Here is a 12,140-nt window from a genome sequence, read left to right as displayed (position 1 = left end):
TCAGTTGTATTGTGCTATTTAAGAAAAAACAGATAAAGTATGAGTACAAACTACATGGGAGACAGCCAACAAAGTGCATTTCAAAGCTACCTAAAGTCTAAATAGTTAACATACCTCAAGAGGAATGTCGTTCATCTGCCTGATTCTCACTCCTTTAGCTCATCCCCTTGAGAAAACAACACTCATCAGATTTTTTCATATCCATCCATCCATCCATCCATCTTCATCCGCTTTATCCGGGGCCGGGTCACGGGGGCAGCAGCCTAAGCAAAGAGGCCCAGACCTCCCTCTCCCCAGCCACCTCCTCCAGCTTATCCGGGGGAACACCAAGGCGTTCCCAGGCCAGCCGAGAGATATAATCTCTCCAGCGTGTCCTGGGTCTGCCCCGGGGCCTCCTCCCGGTGGGACATGCCTGGAACACCCCACCCAGGAGGCGCCCAGGGGGCATCCTTGTCAGATGCCCGAACCACCTCAGCTGGCTCCTTTTTCATATCACGATATGTTTTTTTCATTTCAGGCGATAACGATATCTATCATGATATAAGCCAAATAACTATATTTGTAAGATTTAAATGTGCCGTTGCTCACAAGTAAAATGTGAAATAATCAGCAGCTTGTTTTTATTTAAATATTTATTTCCCATAATAAGTTCATCCATTAAGCGGACGCGAATGGATGGATGAAGTTCAACAGGGTAGATGTACTTAAGGAACATGAGACTTTGGGTGGCTGTAGCTCAGGTGGCAGAGCAGGTCAGCCACTAATCAGAAGGTCGGTGGTTCGATCCCAGGCTGCACCCTGGCTGCATGCCAAATATCCTTGGGCAAGATACTAACCCCGTGTTTGCCTACTGGTGGTGGTCAGAGGGCCCGGTGGCGCCTGTGTCCGGCAGCCTCGCCTCTGTCAGTGCGCCCCAGGGCAGCTGTGGCTACAATGTAGCTTGCCATCGCCAATGGGTGAATGACTGAATGTAGTGTAAAGCGCTTTGGGGTCCTATGGACTAGAAAAGCGCTATACAAATGCAGGCCATTACCATTTTTCAGATAAATATTGCAAACTACACAAAAGGCACCCGCTAAAGCGTTTAAGTTTCAAAATAGAACAAACGAAACAGACTACTAAATTGTCAATTCCACTTAGAAAGAAAATATTAATTCTAAAAATAAATCTTAGTTTGTTTTACAGAAGAACAGACAAAACTGACTAACTTTTGTCAATATCAAATAAACTGAGAACTAAAAGGAAATTCTCAATCTCTCCTTGTTGTATAGCTTAGCTTTTCAAACAGTTTTAACAGTTACTTTAGTCTGACAAAAGCCGAATGACGAATTAGCGCTTCCAGTCAGAGACTGAGGCTACGTCCACACGTACACGGGTATTTTTGAAAAACGGAGATTTTCCGTTTTCGTTTTAAAAAATAATCCCGTCCACACATAAAGGCAGAAATGAAGGAAAACGCTGCTATGAACATGCCAAAGCAGCAGGTGGAGCTAGATTCCTAACCGTGCAGAAATGTTGGCCAATCAGAAGTCTAGAAGCCTCGGTGGGAAAAAGTAAACAAAGCTGGGGCATAGAAGCAGAACCGAGTCGTATGTGTGGAGGGACAGTAACTGTGTGTATATGTAAGCATTTAAACACTGCAGAGAGTAGAATTAACAGTAACAGTATTGTAGAAATTCATTTCACCGAAACAATAACGTGGCGCAGTGTGACGCATGCACCAGTTTATTGTATTTCCAGACTTGCTTTCGGCACAATTTACAGTGCACGCTACTCTGTTTTTTGTCAGACTTGAAATAGCTGAAATACCTTCACACTACGGAACTTCTATGGCTCTTCCGTTCGACAATCTCTCCGGCATTGGAACCATCCATCCATCCATCCATCCATCCATCCATCTTCATCCGCTTTATCCGGAGCCGGGTCGCGGGGGCAGCAGCCTAAGCAAAGAGGCCCAGACCTCCTGATAGGTTTGTAGCTTGTACCTATCCGCTGTAACGTTGAAGACAATATAATTACACTGCAAAGCAAGACACAAGCAGGCTGGTTTACTCATGCATGAGGGAAATCTGGCTGGGGCCGAGTGTCGTCCCACCACCTAGCCTCCGTCAGACTCTCAGCCAGGCTCCCCATAGCACTCCTTTTATTGTGGTTACATGAATATGCATAGGGTCATTAACATATGACATCTTACATAGGTATACATGTGAACAAAGAATAGTGTGTGTGTGTGTGTGTGTGTGTGTGTGTGTGTGTGTGTGTGTGTGTGTGTGGGGTCCAGATGTGACCCTGTGAAGACTCCCCAAAGCTGGTGCCAGGAGTCTAGCAGTCCATCTGAACAAAGGGCTCTTATACTTAAACAGATATACGTGTGCTTGCTATACCATAAATCAACAAGAAAAGAGAAACTCTCCTAGGGAGTATGTGATTTATACCAAGGACACTCTAGAAGAACGGATGCACTCCCTAACACACAGAGCTGTTACTTTAGGATGAAACATCCTTTCAATCCACCAATGATTATATACACTTCTAAGCATATATGAGTAAATATTTCTAAGCATAAATGACAATCAACAATACAAATCTAACACCTCCCTCTCCCCAGCCACCTCCTCCAGCTTATCCGGGGGAACACCAAGGCGTTCCCAGGCCAGCCGAGAGATATAATCTCTCCAGCGTGTCCTGGGTCTGCCCCGGGGCCTCCTCCCGGTGGGACATGCCTGGAACACCTCACCCAGGAGGTGCCCAGGGGGCATCCTTGTCAGATGCCCGAACCACCTCAGCTGGCTCCTTTCGATGTGGAGCAGCAGCTGCTCTACTCTGAGCCCCTCCCGGATGGCCGAACTTCTCACCCTATCTCTAAGGGAGAGGCCAGCCACCCTTCGGAGGAAGCTCATTTCTGCCACTTGTATCCGCGATCTCGTTCTTTCGGTCACTACCCACAGCTCGTGGCCATAGGTGAGGGTAGGGACGTAGATCGACCGGTAAATTGAGAGCTTCGCTTTTACACTCAGCTCCCTCTTCACCACGACGGACCGGTGCAGCGTCCGCATTACTGCAGCCGCAGCCCCAATCCGTCTGTCGATCTCCGGCTCCCTTCTCCCATCACTCGCGAACAAGACCCCGAGATACTTGAACTCCTCCACTTGGGGCAGGAACTCATCCCCGACCCGGAGTGGGCACTCCACCCTTTTCCGGCTGAGAACCATGGCCTCAGATTTGGAGGTGCTGATCCTCATTCCCGCTGCTTCACACTCGGCTGCGAACCGTTCCAATGCGAGCTGGAGGTCCTCACCCGATGAAGCCAACAGAACCACATCATCTGCAAAAATCAGAGATGAGATTCTGAGGCCACCAAAGCGAAAGCCCTCCGCCACTTGGCTGCGCCTAGAAATCCTGTCCATAAAAATTATGAACAGAACCGGAGACAAAGGGCAGCCCTGGCGGAGCCCATCACCCACCGGGAACGAGTCCGACTTATTGCCGGCAATGCGAACCAAGCTCTTGCAACGGTTGTATAGGGATCGAATGGCCCGTAGCAATGGGCCAGACACCCCATACTCCCGCAACACCTCCCACAGGACACCCCGAGGGACACGGTCGAATGCCTTCTCCAAGTCCACAAAACACATGTAGACTGGTTGGGCAAACTCCCATGCACCCTCAAGTATCCTGGAGAGGATAAAGAGCTGGTCCAGTGTTCCGCGACCAGGACGAAAACCGCATTGTTCCTCCTGTATCCGAGGTTCGACTAGCGGACGAACTCTCCTTTCCAGCACCCTGGCATAGACTTTCCCAGGGAGGCTGAGGAGTGTGATCCCCCTGTAGTTAAAATTGTCAGGCGGTGGAAGGAATACTTCGAGGACCTCCTTAATCCTTAATCATTGGAACCATCATCTGTTTTCTCTTCGGTAACCTTCGGTCATGCTCGGTTGATTTTTCTTGTCGGCACACTCATTTCCTCCATTACCCGGGCAGTACGGTCGCTGGCTGCTTCCCAAACAAATACACATGTGCGGCTTGGCACTTGTGCTGTACGTAACAAGTCACGTGACGCTGCGGCTGTGATTGGTTCGGCTCTGCGCTACTTAATTTGGATTGGCTGACCTTTTTTTTTTTTTTTTTAAGAGGACAAGAGCGGCGAGGTCTATCGCGATAGTTTAATTTCTCTATCGAGTAAAAGTTATATCGCGATACATATCGTTATCGTTCTATCGCCCAGCTCTAGTGTACATACATATACATACAATTAAAAAAAATTATATACAGAGGTTAGTTGGATATTGTACAAAGGAAATGGCATTCATGTACAGTATGGAGTGCATAATGTTGAATTTCTGGTAAGTGAAGGTGAGGTGTCTATGAAATGTTCAGCAGTCTGATGGCCGCTCGTTCGGGACTGGATACAAACAACCTGCTGCTTAACACCGAGAAGACCAAGGAGCTCATCGTGGACTACAGGAGGAATGCTGACCCACATCCACCCATCCACATTAAGGGGACGGCTGTGGAGCGTGTGAGCAGCTTCAAGTTCCTGGGAGTTGTTAAGGTTCAAAATATTGGGGATGGAGACAAGAGAAAAAACCACAATAACAACACTGGTCCGGCCGGGTTGAGTCAAACGATGATTTAATGATCACACACGTGGGAGATGGACACTGATGCAGACAGCCTCAAAATCTCAAAATGGTGGAGCATTGCTCAAACTTTTATAGCCTCTGGTGCCTCCACCTTATCATAAAAAGCCTAAACATTCACATGCTCTCTCTCACACAGCGCCTGAGCTACGACCTTGGCTCCCTGTTTATCTGCTCCTGCTGAAATGGGGCAGAAAACTCCAGCACACTCTGTTCTCTTCTACTCAGACAAATTAGACAATAACCTTCTGCGAACAGTATTTCTTATAACTCAGCAATATAATGCATCATAAAACAATATCATTCATTCACAACAAGTCAGCAATTTAATGTAATGCAAATCAGTTTAACTAATGCAATAGTTATCAGCTTCTTCTAATTCAGGAGAATAATGCAAACTAAAACTACATAATAATTCACAATCTTTAATTAGGGGTATAACATGGCATAAAATAATATCATAATTTTACAATTCCCCCTGATGAGGTCATTAGAATAATGACCTCACAAACACCCTGTAGCCCAGTGTGGCCGGGTTCATCTCTTCTCACTCCTGAGGTCCTTTGTCCCCCTGAGGGGCGAACCATATGTGGGATGACCTCTGTGTTTGCGCAATTCAGATGCAAGAAAAACTAGGATTCCAACAGTAGCGGGTCCAGATGACACTCTCCAGGTCTCCCACTGCTTTCAGCCTTTATTCTATTGCTGCAGCTACCAGTGTCGTCCAGTTGGGTGATCCTCTGCTCTTAATTCTTCAACCTTAGGGGTTAGACAACCCTTCAGTCGTAACACAGATCAGGGGATTATTCTGCCCCGATTTCAAACAACGATCTGTGTATTCTCCAGAAAAAGGAACAGGAAGGTGTCCCCTTTTTGCCCAAAAGCCTCTCGAACTTCGTTGGTCTGGTGTTCCCGGATTTCCGCCAACCCCTTCATGGTTATTGCTGTGTTTATGGGATCCATCCTTTTGTGGTGACTAGCTGGAGCCCAAACGCCATGACCCTTGGACCCAGTTGATGTCTTGGCAGTCACTGTGTCTGACTCTGCTACGGAGGATCCTCGCATCTCTGTGACCTCGTCTGGTGTCTGTTCCTTTCTCTGTAAGAGACAGAAAACCAAAACACCTCTCTTCCTACCCCTAATAATCTAATGTTGTTATCTACTGACCTTCTAGTGATTCAGAATTGGTCTAAACATTCAGAATGTCCCAGGGACTTATTCTAATCATATCTTATGTGTGTGTAAGCATGTTTGCATTTAGCCCTCTGCACTCAAGGCATTTCCTACACTTTATCAGTCCGGACAGTCACGCCGAACGAAGCTTCTGACCTTCAAAAGGCCGAGTGCCAACTCGTTATAAGCACATTTGCAAGGTGTGTCTGAAAATTATTGAAACCCCTCTTTTTAACAAAAGACAAAAAATTAACAAATCTTCTAAACGCTATTCAGTTCATTTCAATGAGTAATGATTAAACATGAAAGTGATAGTTTATGCTTTTTCACTGATTCTCTAAAAGGTCCGTCTTCTCGGACCGCTATTAGCTTAAGCTTTACCATTCCTAAATTATTAAAGACACAAATGAAGTTATAAAATGTTCAAATAATCCTGGTTTGATGTTAAAGCTCAACCTTCCCCCCCTTTTTTGACACATTCCAATGTGTCAAATCAACGGAGCTAGAACATTCAAAAACAAAAAAAAAAAGTTAGGCAGCTACAAAGTTTCCCAGACTCTTAAGGTGATCCGCGTGTAACGTTCTGACTCAGGTATTTAATATTTTAATGAATCTCGTTTAATTAACTGCCACTATTTAAACTAACCTTAAAGACATAATTTAAGAAAAGATCACAAAGAATAACATGATATCAGTGTTTTGTAAGCGCGTGCGGCCCTCCATGCTCGAAGCCTTTCCCCTCAATAGATCAGTCAGACATTCGCGCTGACTGTAGCTTTTAACCCTTATTAACTTGAGCACAACTCTACAATGAGCAACAAGTTGCAATATGTATAAAAATGATCATGGTTACACCTGCAATGAAAAATTATATCATTATCCTAACACCTGTAAATAGAAGATTCATCAGAGGTTATAACAATCACAGGAACACAGATGTTAGTATAAGGTCAAAAGCTTCAATAAATGATCATCGATGCAATGTTTGTTGCATGATTCTCATACAATAATAATGCTGATATTAAAATAACAGTAAAACACCCCCTTTTGTCCCGTTTCACTTGACACCTAAACGTTTATAAATGCCTCTTTAATTCTTGATTTTATTTCCCCCTTTTCTCCCCTTACTGACCACAGCAGGGGGATCTTAGTTTTGAATCAGCCATGAATCCAGCTCACCTGATTCATCAGTGAGCTCCACCATCACTGGCGTCTGACAGGGTGGTGCTGCATACTCTTCCTTTAATGTCACTATTTTCAACCTGTTAATTAGAGTGTTTAAACCTGAAGTCGACTACGTCCACAACAAGTCAATACAGCTGTAAATGTGGCCAATTATCAATCAATTACCAATCAATAACAACAGATAACTTCTATTTTATGCATGCTTTTAATCAACCACTCACCCAGAGGATCTCCAATCCCAGCAAGTTCCTTCTCCTCCTTTAATGAGTCTGTCCTCCTTCCATGCCCTGGTAACCGGTCCATCCAGAGCCATATGATCTCAAATATACATACAACAAGCCAAACCACACCTTGGTCACACCAACCCTCCTCCTCCCCGAAGATGTCCAATGCCATCCTAGTATGGACTGTCAAAAGTGGCTTTAACGCTGACTGTCCTGACAATCCATCTCATACTTTTCCTGGTCAGATTTGCCAATCTCTGCACCAGGGTTTTAAACGTTTCGCCATTTTCATTAGGTTTTATTTTTTATTTAGTTTCGACTCCAGATTTTCAATTTTTTGCCAGTTGTAATTAGTTTTTACCAATTCTTTGCTAGTTTAGTCTAGTTTTTATTTTCTGAAAATCCTTAGTTTCAATTTAGTTTTATTTGTGTTTTGCAAAAGTTAAGTGTAACAAAATCCCAGTTCCATCATATCAATCATGCTCTTCTGGTTATCCTTGGGTGTTGAGACTAATAACTATTAACTCTTGCCGCACCGAGTGGTCCTAATTTTGGTTAAAGTTAATTGATAACCTTTTGAAGGCGATTGTTTCACACCTTTATTTAGATGTCCCAGTCCTGTTATCTCGGGATACATCACGCTGCCTTATCTGGGGTTAGCTGTTTTCTTGGGATGCGAGTTAAGTGGGTGAGCTCTAAAAAGAGGGGGAGTGTGCTCCCCCTGATGAGGTCTTCTAGGTAAGCTAGGTTAACCTTCTTGTGTGAGCTTTTCAAGTGCACTTTTAAGGTTTGTGGGATTTTTTGTTTTATAAATGTCCCTCAAGACCCCCTGATGACCCAGTAATTCATTTTTGCGCACTGTAGTACACATTTAGTTTTTTGCTTGTAGCTCTCATACTCTACTTGCCACTCCTCTAAGTCCTGATGTTTCTTAGAGAGGACAACAGAACCTTTAAAATTATATCCCATGTGTGGGGGTGTGGCCTTGCCAATTGTTTTTCCCACCTTTTCAAAATGGCTGGCGTGCCCACAAGCACATTTTATGGAAGAAAGAAAGGTAAGCTTGATATTTACAATTAAAATGTTTTGTTAAACTCAGATTTTTATTTTATTCAAAAAATAAACATCTAGTAAATAATTTCAGGGGTCTTTAAGAATTAGGCTCATTTACTTTCACAGGGAACATGACTAATTTATTAATGTGTGCTCTACACATTGGGACTTTATATTTATATTTATTTCACTTTTTCCTAATACCCAACTTTTGACAAAGGCGGAGAGAATTCTTAACACAATTATTAAGGGAGATTCAAACATAGATTTTTCAAAATATGAGAGGGTCAGGACCCACTAAAAGCCACAGAGAAGATTATCGAGATGCAGTGGCAGATGTAATAGAGAAAGACACAGGGCCACCTGAAATCTGTCGTCCTATCTGGTGCAAAACCAACCTGTAGTAGAATCTGGAATTTTGATTTTGAGTTAAAACTAAAATATGGGTAAAATGCAGAAATCTTTTCCAGTAAAGTAAAAAATAAGAGTCGCAATTATAGTTGAATCCATAACACCTAATTGTTTCTACGAGATCACGTCGTTGCTGAGAGTTATCAGTGATCTCAATGTGTGAAAGGAACTCACAGTATCTGGAGTTTAAGCTCCTCTTGGCTGAGAAACCTGGGACAAACATGTGAACAAGACCTGAATAATACCAGTAATGAAGACTTCTCTCCAAAGATCAATAAAAGGAAGCCCCAATCTGATGAGAGTCTAGCAAAATATGGTTCACTCCACTTGCCTGAAATGGTTAGCAGTCCAAGGCATTTCAGTTGTAGAATGATTGGGTACAACAATGAAACAGATGTGAGATGAGGGAAGTGCCAAATGTTCCTTTGTGTCTCCAAATAAAATCAGTACTTCCTCAGATATCCTAAATAAATTGACTTTTGTGAAATAGAAAGTTCAGTGCCATCACTTATTCCTAAACCAATAGTTTACAGCTAGTGAAGTGTCAGTGACTTCTGGGTTGGTCCCTGATCTTCATCTTATGAGATTGTTATTTTAATAACACTTGATTCATTTAAAAGAAAAAAGAAAAAAAGAAAAAAGAAAAAACGAAAATATTTTCTCCCTGTTTTTTCTTATTCTCTGGGTCTCAGGAGGACATTACGTCCCTCTCCACTACAAGACTCTTGTTATGTCTACAAAACAGTCATATTAAAATCATCCTCAATTCTATTCTGGCGCTGTCTCCCGACTTTGCCTGACCTGATTCTGCGCGTGAACGGAGCAGCAACACAGACGACTCGACTAACGTACTACCTTAATTTCACTATAGCAGGGCACGCACACATCAATGCAACCAAACACATTCTGCTATAAATCTAGTCAATTTTAGTTAGTTTTGTGAACATTCAGTACAGTTTTAGTTAGTATTTCTTTTTTTGATTTTATTACCGTTAACGCAAATTTTTCCACTTCTACTTTTCGTTATTTCATTTGTTGTCTTTAATAATAATAATCTCCTCTGCACCCTTGAATAAACACCATTAACATGATCAACCTTTTGCTGCTTGTTATTTCACCATCTTATTGAATCAAATACTTCATGCTTATGTGGTTTACGACATTATATTTATCTAAATCTCCACTTTGTGTCTAAATGTTTGAAGAATTTTTGAGGGTCAAATTTTGAGAATTTGACCATAGTGAAAGTTATGGCGTTATCACCCCCTTTGGGGATTACCTTTTTCCAGTTTTGATGATATTCCTCCCCGTTCTTTATTTTTTGCAAGTACCCCTCTTCGGTGGCGAGAAACTGTTGGTGTGATCAAGCGGGTGCTGTAAAAACAAAAGCTCAGGACAGAACAGTCACCAGTCATGTACTTCATTCAAAATTAACAAATATCAAGCTTCATATTGATCCTCTGAGTGTAATGGTACATTTTAATTTGCACTTCTAAAAACAATATTTTCTTTATTTTACTCTTGTTCTTGTGCAGCACCACCCCTCAGCACATGCCCCTGTTATTTTATCTTACTTTTAAATTGTTAACTACTTCAAGAGAGCGCCCAAAAGACGGGGACCAGTGTTTATCATTACATATCTCCATTTTGAGTGTGGCTGTCTATCATTCCCCTCTTATTCATAGACCTCGGTGGAGGGTTTTTTGTTTGTTTGTTTTTTTTCTAAAATTAATTGACTCTCTATAGTGACCCACTATGGTTAATAATAACATGCTCAGTCATGAGTGGGATCAAACCTTTTCTTCACTTTAGCATTTAATATTCCCAACAATATAATGTAATACCTTAATTAAAACACAGCTACTAAAACACAATTTCCTTAATGCAAACATCAGTAGCTCAAAATTAGCAACCAAAGGGTTCAGTCTGCAGTTCACACTGCTGTGAAGCTACAGCTCTTTAGTCTCTGTCATTCTTCTGTTCTTGCAGACAAAACAAAGCAAAACAAAACATCCACCCTTCTTTTACAGGCTGGGTGAATTGTCTGTGGACATTCAATAATCCTAAAGTCAGCACCGTTTTTGTCTCAGTATCAAGTCAGTTAAACTTTTAGTCGTCAGTCCATGACTTTTAGTCGTCAGTCATATGCATACATCCACACACATTCATACCAAAAGTTGCTGATAATGGAGTCTCACGCGCAGCCTATTCGAGGCTCCATCACCAGCAAGATGACGTCATCATTTTAAAGGAAACAGCTCCTTGTTTGTTTTTCCTTCTTTGGACTGGATTGACTCGGTGCAATCCTTTTAGGCTTCAGGATCAATGTCCCATATAAGTGAATTTTCTCCCAAGCTCATTATAATCATGGAGAAAAAATACTTTGCGACTGTTTTCAATAAGAATATTTTATAGCGTTTTAAAGTTCAATCTCTCAGGCCTGGATTAAAGAGCTGATTTGTTAAATCAGGAACTCACAAAATACCAAAATATCACCACCGGTGGATCACACCTCTCAGATGTTCTTATCTCAGTGCACTGTAACAAAAGCAAAAACAAACATCTCCGAGGATCTCACCTGGACGACCAACTGCTCCAAGCTGGTCAAGAAGGCTCACCAGCGCCTCTTCTTCTTGAGGACTCTGAGGAAGAACCACCTGTCCTCAGACATCCTGGTGAACTTCTATCGCTGCACCATCGAGAGCATCCTGACCAACTGTATAACAGTCTGGTACGGGAACTGCTCTGCCTCGGACCGGAAGGCGTTGCAGAGGGTCGTGAAAACTGCCCAGCGCATTGCCGGAGCACCACTTCCTGCCATAAAAGACATCTACAGGAAGCGGTGTCTGAAAAGGGCTGGGAAAATCATCAAAGACCCCAGTCACCCATCACATGGACTCTTCACCCTCCTGCCCTCTGGGAGGTGCTACAGGAGCCTCCGGACTAAGACCACCAGGTACCGGAACAGCTTCTTCCCCACAGCTGTCAGACTCCTGAACTCTGCCTCCTGACATCTGACCCACGTTAAACTCATGGACTGAACATACACACACCCACAATGGACAACTGTACCCTCAAACACGCAATAATAACATGGACTGAACCACCACTCACAACCACTAGCACTTTATATAGCCTCTGTAGGAATTATCCACACCCCCACTTATCTTAACTGCACTACTGTATAGCTCTGTGTAAATAATCATTCTGTACATTCAATAATCTTTAATCCTACAACTGTTTACAACTTGCATAGTTCACATTTCTGTATAGCTGTATATCTCAGATTCTGTAAAGTTATTTATTTCATATTCTGTATAGTTTTTCATATTTATATCCTGTTCATAGCTTGTACTCACTACAGTCTGTACATACTTATAGTTATAGAATATTCACAACATACTTCATACCGTCTACATTATAACATAATAGACCCATTTCTGTAATATACTTA

Source organism: Copadichromis virginalis, linkage group LG3 (assembly GCF_057382275.1).
Source record: "Copadichromis virginalis isolate Kocher_CV1m ecotype Utaka linkage group LG3, C_Virginalis_male_GT1.1, whole genome shotgun sequence".
NCBI lineage: Eukaryota > Metazoa > Chordata > Actinopteri > Cichliformes > Cichlidae > Copadichromis > Copadichromis virginalis.
The sequence above is the reverse complement of the archived record's forward strand: the minus strand, read 5'-3'. Positions refer to the sequence as shown.